Source organism: Mixophyes fleayi, chromosome 6, assembly GCF_038048845.1.
Source record: "Mixophyes fleayi isolate aMixFle1 chromosome 6, aMixFle1.hap1, whole genome shotgun sequence".
Taxonomy (NCBI): domain Eukaryota; kingdom Metazoa; phylum Chordata; class Amphibia; order Anura; family Limnodynastidae; genus Mixophyes; species Mixophyes fleayi.
The window spans coordinates 216,781,497-216,793,969 of record NC_134407.1 but is presented as its reverse complement, the minus strand read 5'-3'; the positions used below and the strand labels follow the sequence as shown (position 1 = coordinate 216,793,969).

The following is a 12,473-nucleotide window of genomic DNA, read 5'->3' as shown; positions in this document are numbered from 1 at the left end:
GGTGGGGATATCAGGGATCCCTTTCCCACCTTTGTGGGGCTCCTTGTACATAACAGACCGCTTCACTCTGTCCATTTTGGAGCCCCAGATGAAGTGAAAGACTGTCCTCGTGATGGTCTTACAGACGGCAGCAAGAGGTGGCCAAGCTTGGGCCGTGTACTGAAGAACGGGAAGAATCTCATTGCGCAGTACCAGTGCTTTCCCTTCGATGGTAAGAAGTCTGAGGCTCCACAGTCCAATCTTTTGCCGGACTATTGCCAGTCTCTCTTCCCAGCACTTCAGGGCCGCCTCCTCTCCACCGAACCAAACTCCAAGAATTTTGATGAAGTCCGGCTTGATTGTGAAGGGGAATGCAGCGGGGGATGACAGGTGCCACTGACCAAACAGCATTGCCTCTGACTTCCCGCAGTTGACTTTTGCCCCTGAAGCTTGGCCGAAGTTGTTGCAGGTCTGGACGAGTGCTGCCACCGAACGCTGATCAGCGCAGAAGACAGTGACGTCGTCCATGTAGAGCGAACACTTGGCCTCTAGTCGGTCTGGACCCGGTGCGGTGATCCCTCTGATCTCTGGGTTTCGCCTGATGGACATCGCAAAGAGCTCTATACAACAGACAAAAAGGAGAGGTGAAAGAGGGCAGCCTTGTCTGACCCCAGACAGTACAGAGAAGGGGTCAGTCTTCCAGCCGTTCACCAACACCGAGCTGTAAATATCAAGGTACATCAGGTTAACATAAGAACAAAACATATCACCCAATCCAAACCTGCACAGAACCTTACGCATAAAACCATGAGAGACACGATCAAAGGCCTTCTCCTGATCAAGACTGACCAGGGCCACGTGTGCATGGCGGTCTTTGATATAATGAACCGTGTCCCTCAGCAGCGCAAGGCTGTCTGCAATCCTTCTCCCAGGAATGCCACAAGTCTGATCAGGATGAACAATTCGCCCAATGACAACCTTTAGCCTGTTGGCTAGTACCTTGGCCAAAATCTTGTAGTCCACGTTCAGGAGGGAGATGGGCCTCCAATTTTTGAGGTCACATCTCTCTCCCTTGCGCTTGTACAAAATCGTGATCAAGCCCTCTCTCAGAGTAGGAGGCATCCTGCCCTCCACCACCATCTCCTCATACAGCTCTAGCAGGTCCGGGCCAATGAGGTCCCACAGCGCTACATAGAGCTCGGCTGGGAGGCCATCACTGCCCGGGGTCCTGCCCGGCCTAAAGGATTTAGCGGCAGAGTGCAGCTCCCCCAAGGTGAGGGGGGCATCCATAGCTGCCCTACCTGTAGGATCAATAGGGTTAGTGATACCTGACAGGAAAGATTCAGCTGCGTCGTCGTCTGTAGTCTTAGGGGAGTAGAGTTTGCCGTAGTAGTCTGAGACGACTCCCATGACGCCCTCCTTCCCCCTCCTGGGGGTGCCAGACTCGTCCCGCAGCTCAGTCAGGGGCGTGTGCCCGGAGTGGAGTTTTCTGAAAAAGAAAGAATTACATTTCTCACCCTTCTCCAGATTCTCCACCTTGGAACGGAAGACGATGCGATTGGCCTCTTCCTCGAAGTGCCTTTTCAGGCCCCCTTTGGCCTCAGCCAGATCATCCTTCACATCCCAGCCGCAGAGTTGGAGATCCAGCAGGGACTGCAGCTGACGCTGAAGTCTCCTGAAGTTCCTCTTCCTCTCACACGCCTGTTGGCGGCCTTTAGCCTGAAAGAAACTGCGAAACTTGCCCTTGACATACTCCCACCAGTTAGACATACAGTCAAAATACATTTTGTCATTTTTCCACATTACATAGGCATCCCTCAGCTCAACCATCACCTCTTCCTTTCCCAGCAGAGCGCAGTTCAGCTTCCAAGAGCCAGGGCCGGGAGGGAACCCGTGACCCAGAACACCTTCAAAGAGAATGGCCCTATGATCAGAGAAAAAGCAGGGAACCATGACATGCCTGTTTTGTCTTACCGCTCTCGATGTAAACACAAAGTCAATCCGGGAACGCACTGAGCCATCGGGGCGGCTCCAAGTATAATTCACAGAGCCGGCCCCCATAGATCCCACTGCATCCCGCAAGGATGCTTCGGCTACCATCTCCTGCAACAACCTGGAAGAAACATCAAGTTTAGCATTAGTACAAGAACTCCTACCATCTTCCTCTATAGGACAGTTAAAGTCCCCAGCCATCACTACCGCCCTGGTGGTTGCGAGCTGGGCCCGCAGGGTCTGGAAAAGCTCCAAACGCTCATTCTTACCCGGGGATGCATACACACAGATAAGCCTGATAGGCTCACCCGCCCAGGAGCCATCTACGATAAGCAATCTGCCGCAGACAAACTCCTGAACGGAATCTAATGTGAAGAGGCTTCCCCTGATAAGAATGGCGACCCCTGCAGACTTACAGTCACTCCCCCCAGACCAATAGGAGGGCCCGTGAGACCACTGCCTCCCCAGATGCCTGTAGGAACTAGAGAAAGGTAGAGAACATTCCTGCAACATGTAAACATCACATTTCTGACTGTCAAGAAAGGTAAACACAGACTGACGTCTAATCTTATCCTTCACACTCCTCACATTAATGGTAAAAAGAGAAAAGTTAGCCATTAGTTGGGAGAAAAAAGAGAGTTAGCACAGTCAATACATCAGTTACCCTCCTTGTCCGGTGGGACTTGGTCCGGTCTGCCCGTGTCCCCTTCGGGTGGGAGCAGACCTTTCTCCTCTAGCTGGTCGAATAGGCAGATTTGGGGCAGTTGTAGGAATTCTTCCTCCTCCTGCTCAGAATCCAGCAGCTCATCCACCATCTCTACCAGGGCCCCCTCTGACGGGAGAGGGTCCTCTTCCAGCTCGATTGCCTTTTTCTTGGAAGGGTCAGAGTCGCCAGCTGGGCTGTCCAGCTCTTTCCGCTTCCTTCTTTGTTTGTTCTCATCACCTGCAGACACAAGAGGGAGGAGGGGGGGGAAATCCTCCAGGGAAAGGGAGGGAGCTGCAGTAGCGGTGGAGGGGGTTAGTGCTACTGCAGGGGGGGGGGGGTGTTGTGACAGCGGGGAGGGAGGGGGGTGCTGTCACAACAGGGGTGGGAGATATCTTACCAGCTCTTGGCTGCGGTGTGGGCTTCTGTTGCTTCCTCTGGGCTGGCTTGGGCTGCAGGGCAGGGGCAGGTCCGCTTTCCGGCAGTCCAATCCCGGCAGCTGCAGCGTAGGATCTGGCCCTCTGGGGGCAGTCCCTGTAGATGTGGCTGGCCAGGCCGCAGAGGTTGCAGGACAATTTTCTTGGGCAATCCTTGGACTCGTGCCCCGCCACCTTGCAGTTCCTGCAGGCTGAGACCTTGCAGCTTCTCGCCATGTGGTCAGCTTCCCCGCATTTTCTGCAGTTCCTCGGCTGATCGGCATAGTGGAGGAGGCCGGCAGAGCCGCCCAGGGCAAAGCTTGATGGCAGGTGTTGGAGTCCGTCAGTTGCCGTGCTGTCTTTCCTCAGTCTGATGATAATGGACCACTTGCCTGTCCAGAAGCCGTTGACATCCAGGATCTTGGAGGGGTCCTTGACCACGGAGCAGAAGCGGCTCAGGAAGGTAGCGATGTCCTTACCAGGGGTGTGAGGATTTCTCATGGAGACCGTGACTCTTCTCTCCTCTCTCTGGATGGGGCAGTTCCCCACGAAGCGGGAGAAGGGAGACTCCGGTCTCGCAGTCTTCACTGCCTCCCAGTACCTCTTGCAGATGGCAATGGAGGCGAAGGTGATGTACCATATCCCTTTCAGGTAATTCTGCACGCTGAGGGTTTCAGCCTTGGAGAAGCCCTGGTCCAGGATCATCTTCTTGCCGAAGGTCTCGGCCGTCATGTCTGGGACCCTTCCTTCCACTTCCTTCAGCTTCAGGACCACGGTCTGCCTCATCCAGGGTTCCAGGGTGGGGGTCTTCTGGGGGGTGTCCTGGTTGGGCTGGCCTTGTCCGGCAGCAGGAGGGGCGGTGGAGGCAGAGGTTCCCGCCACGGGGAGAGGCTTCGGGGCGGTGTTCTTTCCTCCCTTCTTCCCAGGGGCAGGAGCAGGGGTGGAGGCAGGAGCTGGGGTAGCTGAGGCCATCGTCCTGGCTCTTCCTGGGGTAGAGAGGCTGGTCGTCCGGGGTGGAGGGAGCAGTGCAGATGTCCTCCCGCTGGGTAGAGAGGAGCAGGGGCTTCCGCTGAAGAGGAGGCGCTTCTTCCAGTGGAGCAGGGCCCGAGGAGAGGAGGGCTTCTTCAGCCGGAGGTGCTCCCGGCGTCTTCTTCCCGGCAGGCAGGGGGGGTCGGCAGCGCTTCTTCCCCGGGGTCGGTCTTCTTGCTCCTGGCCGGCTTTGATCGGGTAACACAAGTCTCAAACAGTTCCTCACCAGGGTTAGAGTGTGCTATCGGATGAGCCACACTCAGGTATGTCCTCTGGGTTTTGGGCAGGAGAGAGACAAGTGCACCATGCAGCAGAGTCTACATCAGCCCCTCACCAATGTTAGAGTGCGCTATCGGATGAGCCACACTCAGCATAACCTCCACCGGGTAGTTGGTAAGCTGATAAGAACAGATACTACACTTGATCTTAGCCAAAAGGCCGAGAAGCGATAACCTGAAAAGGGACCCAGGAAAGCGCCCGCTTCTCAGGCTAGGCCTGACAACTGTAGGAGACAGCCACGCCACACGCCGTATACTTTCTTCAGCGGCGGCCCACAACACTCCATTGCTGCACATTCTAGGCCCGACTAGCCTGAAAAGCCTGACACCTTCACTGGGACCCTCTTTACACCTCTCTGTCTGCAAAGGCACGCACATGAGCCGAGGACTTTTCAAACGAGATGCCTGCAAAATTTGCATTAACTCCTCCCCTTGACCATAAGTGCAACGACGCCCGCTGATTAGTCGGCCTGCCGTTCCGTCCTCGTCTCCCCAGGCAATTAATCACACTGTCTGCCCAGCTTCTTTCGGAATATTCACAGCATGTCACAGAAACAGCACTTCAAGGTGCATCACAATTGTTTCTCGGGCCACCGGCAAGTAAATAGAAAAGGAAGCTGCATGCTGCAACAGCAGCAGGGTTCTAAAAGGTGTGTGTCATAATCCTCACTTGCCTTTATTATGTCACTGGGTCCACAAGAGGGAGACACACTACGTCAGATTAATAGTTTCATTCATTCGGAGATCCAATTGAATTTGCAAATCACAAGTTGCTCCATTAAAGGAATAATTGGATCAATTCAGTAATCCTTTTGGACAAAGAAAAGGGTCTTCTTATCTGCAAATGCTTGTTTGCTAAAAGAGATAAGAAACAAAACAACAAAAAGACACAATAAATTGACACGAAATAAGACACAGGAGACAAAAATCTGTTCTTATGTTTTTTTGTTGCTGAAAAGAGACATGATTCTATTTTTTGATAACTGGATAAGAGAAGTGCACCGGTCCTGGAAGTACTGCAATACCAGGTCAATGCGTGGAGTGGACAGAGCAAGCTCTTCTTCCATCTCCCTGTTCTAAAAATCCATTTAATATATGGCCCCCAGATAGGGGGCGTATCAGATATTAAACTGATAAGAACAGATTTTTTTTTTTTTTATTTAAAGCCTTGAGCTCGTCCCTTGTGCACGAAAAAAATGAGTAAATACCCAAAAAACATGCACAAGAGTTTTCGGTGCGTGGTCCTCCCTCCGGAGAGGAAGGACCCTGGTCCTCGACCCCCAGAACCAAAAAGGTCACTTAGGGGCCGGGGTCGTCTGACTCCCTTCGCCGCAAAGCTAGGGGAGCCTCTTAGCCCCTGGGATCCGCCGAAGCTTCACCCAGTGCTCGGTGTGCCGATTGGGTACGGCCCCAGCCGGGTGGCTGGGCGGGGTTGGACCCTCGTCGCCGCGAAGCTAGGAGGGCCCCATTAGTCCCTGGGATCTGCCGGAGCTTCACCCAGGACTCAAGCCGAGTGGGTACGGCCCCAGCCGGGTGGCTGGGCAGGGTTGGACCCTCGTCGCCGCAAAGCTAGGAGGGCCCCATTAGTCCCTGGGATCTGCCGGAGCTTCACCCAGGACTCAAGCCGAGTGGATACGGCCCCAGCCGGGTGGCTGGGCTAGTATGGGCCCCCTTGGCCTGCCACACTAGGGGACCCATTTTGCCCCTGAGATCCGCCGGAGCTTCACCCTGGGCCGGGTATAAAAATTTTCTTGCCCAGCCAAAAAGGTCCGGGCAAAGAATAGAGCATTGCTTAGGAGAAAGAGGTCAAAAGTGCGTGGGTGCCAACAGAATCACGTTGTATCTATATTAAGGTCTCTTGACCCGTGATTTATGGCCCCCCGGGTTTCCAGTCCGGATGCACATTTGTCCCAGCCTTTCAAAGCTGCATTCCAGCCCTCTAGTTAAAGAGGCAAGTGCTGATCTGCCACAACTGCACTTGATCTTAGCCAAAAGGCCGAGAAGCGATAACCTGAAAAGGGACCCAGGAAAGCGCCCGCTTCTCAGGCTAGGCCTGACAACTGTAGGAGACAGCCACGCCACACGCCGTATACTTTCTTCAGCGGCGGCCCACAACACTCCATTGCTGCACATTCTAGGCCCGACTAGCCTGAAAAGCCTGACACCTTCACTGGGACCCTCTTTACACCTCTCTGTCTGCAAAGGCACGCACATGAGCCGAGGACTTTTCAAACGAGATGCCTGCAAAATTTGCATTAACTCCTCCCCTTGACCATAAGTGCAACGACGCCCGCTGATTAGTCGGCCTGCCGTTCCGTCCTCGTCTCCCCAGGCAATTAATCACACTGTCTGCCCAGCTTCTTTCGGAATATTCACAGCATGTCACAGAAACAGCACTTCAAGGTGCATCACAATTGTTTCTCGGGCCACCGGCAAGTAAATAGAAAAGGAAGCTGCATGCTGCAACAGCAGCAGGGTTCTAAAAGGTGTGTGTCATAATCCTCACTTGCCTTTATTATGTCACTGGGTCCACAAGAGGGAGACACACTACGTCAGATTAATAGTTTCATTCATTCGGAGATCCAATTGAATTTGCAAATCACAAGTTGCTCCATTAAAGGAATAATTGGATCAATTCAGTAATCCTTTTGGACAAAGAAAAGGGTCTTCTTATCTGCAAATGCTTGTTTGCTAAAAGAGATAAGAAACAAAACAACAAAAAGACACAATAAATTGACACGAAATAAGACACAGGAGACAAAAATCTGTTCTTATGTTTTTTTGTTGCTGAAAAGAGACATGATTCTATTTTTTGATAACTGGATAAGAGAAGTGCACCGGTCCTGGAAGTACTGCAATACCAGGTCAATGCGTGGAGTGGACAGAGCAAGCTCTTCTTCCATCTCCCTGTTCTAAAAATCCATTTAATATATGGCCCCCAGATAGGGGGCGTATCAGATATTAAACTGATAAGAACAGATACTACACTTGATCTTAGCCAAAAGGCCGAGAAGCGATAACCTGAAAAGGGACCCAGGAAAGCGCCCGCTTCTCAGGCTAGGCCTGACAACTGTAGGAGACAGCCACGCCACACGCCGTATACTTTCTTCAGCGGCGGCCCACAACACTCCATTGCTGCACATTCTAGGCCCGACTAGCCTGAAAAGCCTGACACCTTCACTGGGACCCTCTTTACACCTCTCTGTCTGCAAAGGCACGCACATGAGCCGAGGACTTTTCAAACGAGATGCCTGCAAAATTTGCATTAACTCCTCCCCTTGACCATAAGTGCAACGACGCCCGCTGATTAGTCGGCCTGCCGTTCCGTCCTCGTCTCCCCAGGCAATTAATCACACTGTCTGCCCAGCTTCTTTCGGAATATTCACAGCATGTCACAGAAACAGCACTTCAAGGTGCATCACAATTGTTTCTCGGGCCACCGGCAAGTAAATAGAAAAGGAAGCTGCATGCTGCAACAGCAGCAGGGTTCTAAAAGGTGTGTGTCATAATCCTCACTTGCCTTTATTATGTCACTGGGTCCACAAGAGGGAGACACACTACGTCAGATTAATAGTTTCATTCATTCGGAGATCCAATTGAATTTGCAAATCACAAGTTGCTCCATTAAAGGAATAATTGGATCAATTCAGTAATCCTTTTGGACAAAGAAAAGGGTCTTCTTATCTGCAAATGCTTGTTTGCTAAAAGAGATAAGAAACAAAACAACAAAAAGACACAATAAATTGACACGAAATAAGACACAGGAGACAAAAATCTGTTCTTATGTTTTTTTGTTGCTGAAAAGAGACATGATTCTATTTTTTGATAACTGGATAAGAGAAGTGCACCGGTCCTGGAAGTACTGCAATACCAGGTCAATGCGTGGAGTGGACAGAGCAAGCTCTTCTTCCATCTCCCTGTTCTAAAAATCCATTTAATATATGGCCCCCAGATAGGGGGCGTATCAGATATTAAACTGATAAGAACAGATACTACACTTGATCTTAGCCAAAAGGCCGAGAAGCGATAACCTGAAAAGGGACCCAGGAAAGCGCCCGCTTCTCAGGCTAGGCCTGACAACTGTAGGAGACAGCCACGCCACACGCCGTATACTTTCTTCAGCGGCGGCCCACAACACTCCATTGCTGCACATTCTAGGCCCGACTAGCCTGAAAAGCCTGACACCTTCACTGGGACCCTCTTTACACCTCTCTGTCTGCAAAGGCACGCACATGAGCCGAGGACTTTTCAAACGAGATGCCTGCAAAATTTGCATTAACTCCTCCCCTTGACCATAAGTGCAACGACGCCCGCTGATTAGTCGGCCTGCCGTTCCGTCCTCGTCTCCCCAGGCAATTAATCACACTGTCTGCCCAGCTTCTTTCGGAATATTCACAGCATGTCACAGAAACAGCACTTCAAGGTGCATCACAATTGTTTCTCGGGCCACCGGCAAGTAAATAGAAAAGGAAGCTGCATGCTGCAACAGCAGCAGGGTTCTAAAAGGTGTGTGTCATAATCCTCACTTGCCTTTATTATGTCACTGGGTCCACAAGAGGGAGACACACTACGTCAGATTAATAGTTTCATTCATTCGGAGATCCAATTGAATTTGCAAATCACAAGTTGCTCCATTAAAGGAATAATTGGATCAATTCAGTAATCCTTTTGGACAAAGAAAAGGGTCTTCTTATCTGCAAATGCTTGTTTGCTAAAAGAGATAAGAAACAAAACAACAAAAAGACACAATAAATTGACACGAAATAAGACACAGGAGACAAAAATCTGTTCTTATGTTTTTTTGTTGCTGAAAAGAGACATGATTCTATTTTTTGATAACTGGATAAGAGAAGTGCACCGGTCCTGGAAGTACTGCAATACCAGGTCAATGCGTGGAGTGGACAGAGCAAGCTCTTCTTCCATCTCCCTGTTCTAAAAATCCATTTAATATATGGCCCCCAGATAGGGGGCGTATCAGATATTAAACTGATAAGAACAGATACTACACTTGATCTTAGCCAAAAGGCCGAGAAGCGATAACCTGAAAAGGGACCCAGGAAAGCGCCCGCTTCTCAGGCTAGGCCTGACAACTGTAGGAGACAGCCACGCCACACGCCGTATACTTTCTTCAGCGGCGGCCCACAACACTCCATTGCTGCACATTCTAGGCCCGACTAGCCTGAAAAGCCTGACACCTTCACTGGGACCCTCTTTACACCTCTCTGTCTGCAAAGGCACGCACATGAGCCGAGGACTTTTCAAACGAGATGCCTGCAAAATTTGCATTAACTCCTCCCCTTGACCATAAGTGCAACGACGCCCGCTGATTAGTCGGCCTGCCGTTCCGTCCTCGTCTCCCCAGGCAATTAATCACACTGTCTGCCCAGCTTCTTTCGGAATATTCACAGCATGTCACAGAAACAGCACTTCAAGGTGCATCACAATTGTTTCTCGGGCCACCGGCAAGTAAATAGAAAAGGAAGCTGCATGCTGCAACAGCAGCAGGGTTCTAAAAGGTGTGTGTCATAATCCTCACTTGCCTTTATTATGTCACTGGGTCCACAAGAGGGAGACACACTACGTCAGATTAATAGTTTCATTCATTCGGAGATCCAATTGAATTTGCAAATCACAAGTTGCTCCATTAAAGGAATAATTGGATCAATTCAGTAATCCTTTTGGACAAAGAAAAGGGTCTTCTTATCTGCAAATGCTTGTTTGCTAAAAGAGATAAGAAACAAAACAACAAAAAGACACAATAAATTGACACGAAATAAGACACAGGAGACAAAAATCTGTTCTTATGTTTTTTTGTTGCTGAAAAGAGACATGATTCTATTTTTTGATAACTGGATAAGAGAAGTGCACCGGTCCTGGAAGTACTGCAATACCAGGTCAATGCGTGGAGTGGACAGAGCAAGCTCTTCTTCCATCTCCCTGTTCTAAAAATCCATTTAATATATGGCCCCCAGATAGGGGGCGTATCAGATATTAAACTGATAAGAACAGATACTACACTTGATCTTAGCCAAAAGGCCGAGAAGCGATAACCTGAAAAGGGACCCAGGAAAGCGCCCGCTTCTCAGGCTAGGCCTGACAACTGTAGGAGACAGCCACGCCACACGCCGTATACTTTCTTCAGCGGCGGCCCACAACACTCCATTGCTGCACATTCTAGGCCCGACTAGCCTGAAAAGCCTGACACCTTCACTGGGACCCTCTTTACACCTCTCTGTCTGCAAAGGCACGCACATGAGCCGAGGACTTTTCAAACGAGATGCCTGCAAAATTTGCATTAACTCCTCCCCTTGACCATAAGTGCAACGACGCCCGCTGATTAGTCGGCCTGCCGTTCCGTCCTCGTCTCCCCAGGCAATTAATCACACTGTCTGCCCAGCTTCTTTCGGAATATTCACAGCATGTCACAGAAACAGCACTTCAAGGTGCATCACAATTGTTTCTCGGGCCACCGGCAAGTAAATAGAAAAGGAAGCTGCATGCTGCAACAGCAGCAGGGTTCTAAAAGGTGTGTGTCATAATCCTCACTTGCCTTTATTATGTCACTGGGTCCACAAGAGGGAGACACACTACGTCAGATTAATAGTTTCATTCATTCGGAGATCCAATTGAATTTGCAAATCACAAGTTGCTCCATTAAAGGAATAATTGGATCAATTCAGTAATCCTTTTGGACAAAGAAAAGGGTCTTCTTATCTGCAAATGCTTGTTTGCTAAAAGAGATAAGAAACAAAACAACAAAAAGACACAATAAATTGACACGAAATAAGACACAGGAGACAAAAATCTGTTCTTATGTTTTTTTGTTGCTGAAAAGAGACATGATTCTATTTTTTGATAACTGGATAAGAGAAGTGCACCGGTCCTGGAAGTACTGCAATACCAGGTCAATGCGTGGAGTGGACAGAGCAAGCTCTTCTTCCATCTCCCTGTTCTAAAAATCCATTTAATATATGGCCCCCAGATAGGGGGCGTATCAGATATTAAACTGATAAGAACAGATACTACACTTGATCTTAGCCAAAAGGCCGAGAAGCGATAACCTGAAAAGGGACCCAGGAAAGCGCCCGCTTCTCAGGCTAGGCCTGACAACTGTAGGAGACAGCCACGCCACACGCCGTATACTTTCTTCAGCGGCGGCCCACAACACTCCATTGCTGCACATTCTAGGCCCGACTAGCCTGAAAAGCCTGACACCTTCACTGGGACCCTCTTTACACCTCTCTGTCTGCAAAGGCACGCACATGAGCCGAGGACTTTTCAAACGAGATGCCTGCAAAATTTGCATTAACTCCTCCCCTTGACCATAAGTGCAACGACGCCCGCTGATTAGTCGGCCTGCCGTTCCGTCCTCGTCTCCCCAGGCAATTAATCACACTGTCTGCCCAGCTTCTTTCGGAATATTCACAGCATGTCACAGAAACAGCACTTCAAGGTGCATCACAATTGTTTCTCGGGCCACCGGCAAGTAAATAGAAAAGGAAGCTGCATGCTGCAACAGCAGCAGGGTTCTAAAAGGTGTGTGTCATAATCCTCACTTGCCTTTATTATGTCACTGGGTCCACAAGAGGGAGACACACTACGTCAGATTAATAGTTTCATTCATTCGGAGATCCAATTGAATTTGCAAATCACAAGTTGCTCCATTAAAGGAATAATTGGATCAATTCAGTAATCCTTTTGGACAAAGAAAAGGGTCTTCTTATCTGCAAATGCTTGTTTGCTAAAAGAGATAAGAAACAAAACAACAAAAAGACACAATAAATTGACACGAAATAAGACACAGGAGACAAAAATCTGTTCTTATGTTTTTTTGTTGCTGAAAAGAGACATGATTCTATTTTTTGATAACTGGATAAGAGAAGTGCACCGGTCCTGGAAGTACTGCAATACCAGGTCAATGCGTGGAGTGGACAGAGCAAGCTCTTCTTCCATCTCCCTGTTCTAAAAATCCATTTAATATATGGCCCCCAGATAGGGGGCGTATCAGATATTAAACTGATAAGAACAGATACTACACTTGATCTTAGCCAAAAGGCCGAGAAGCGATAACCTGAA

The 12,473-nt window shown here is 49.7% G+C and overlaps 6 non-coding genes and 2 pseudogenes across 6 annotated transcripts; all 8 read right to left on the bottom strand.

Annotated features, from left to right (window-relative positions):
* Positions 1–4,412: 4,412 nt before the first annotated feature.
* LOC142095951 (U2 spliceosomal RNA) lies at positions 4,413–4,569 on the bottom strand (annotated as a pseudogene).
* Positions 4,570–5,388: 819 nt separating this feature from the next.
* Positions 5,389–5,567, bottom strand: LOC142095900 (U2 spliceosomal RNA; annotated as a pseudogene).
* Positions 5,568–7,224: 1,657 nt separating this feature from the next.
* On the bottom strand, positions 7,225–7,415 carry LOC142095743 (U2 spliceosomal RNA). Its single transcript, XR_012677926.1, has one exon. It is a non-coding gene; the product is annotated as a U2 spliceosomal RNA (small nuclear RNA).
* Positions 7,416–8,234: 819 nt separating this feature from the next.
* On the bottom strand, positions 8,235–8,425 carry LOC142095742 (U2 spliceosomal RNA). The gene has a single exon (XR_012677925.1). It is a non-coding gene; the product is annotated as a U2 spliceosomal RNA (small nuclear RNA).
* An 819-nt stretch (positions 8,426–9,244) lies between these two features.
* Positions 9,245–9,435, bottom strand: LOC142095741 (U2 spliceosomal RNA). The gene has a single exon (XR_012677924.1). It is a non-coding gene; the product is annotated as a U2 spliceosomal RNA (small nuclear RNA).
* Positions 9,436–10,254: 819 nt separating this feature from the next.
* Positions 10,255–10,445, bottom strand: LOC142095740 (U2 spliceosomal RNA). The gene has a single exon (XR_012677923.1). It is a non-coding gene; the product is annotated as a U2 spliceosomal RNA (small nuclear RNA).
* An 819-nt stretch (positions 10,446–11,264) lies between these two features.
* LOC142095738 (U2 spliceosomal RNA) lies at positions 11,265–11,455 on the bottom strand. Its single transcript, XR_012677922.1, has one exon. It is a non-coding gene; the product is annotated as a U2 spliceosomal RNA (small nuclear RNA).
* Positions 11,456–12,274: 819 nt separating this feature from the next.
* Positions 12,275–12,465, bottom strand: LOC142095737 (U2 spliceosomal RNA). Its single transcript, XR_012677921.1, has one exon. It is a non-coding gene; the product is annotated as a U2 spliceosomal RNA (small nuclear RNA).
* Positions 12,466–12,473: the final 8 nt, after the last annotated feature.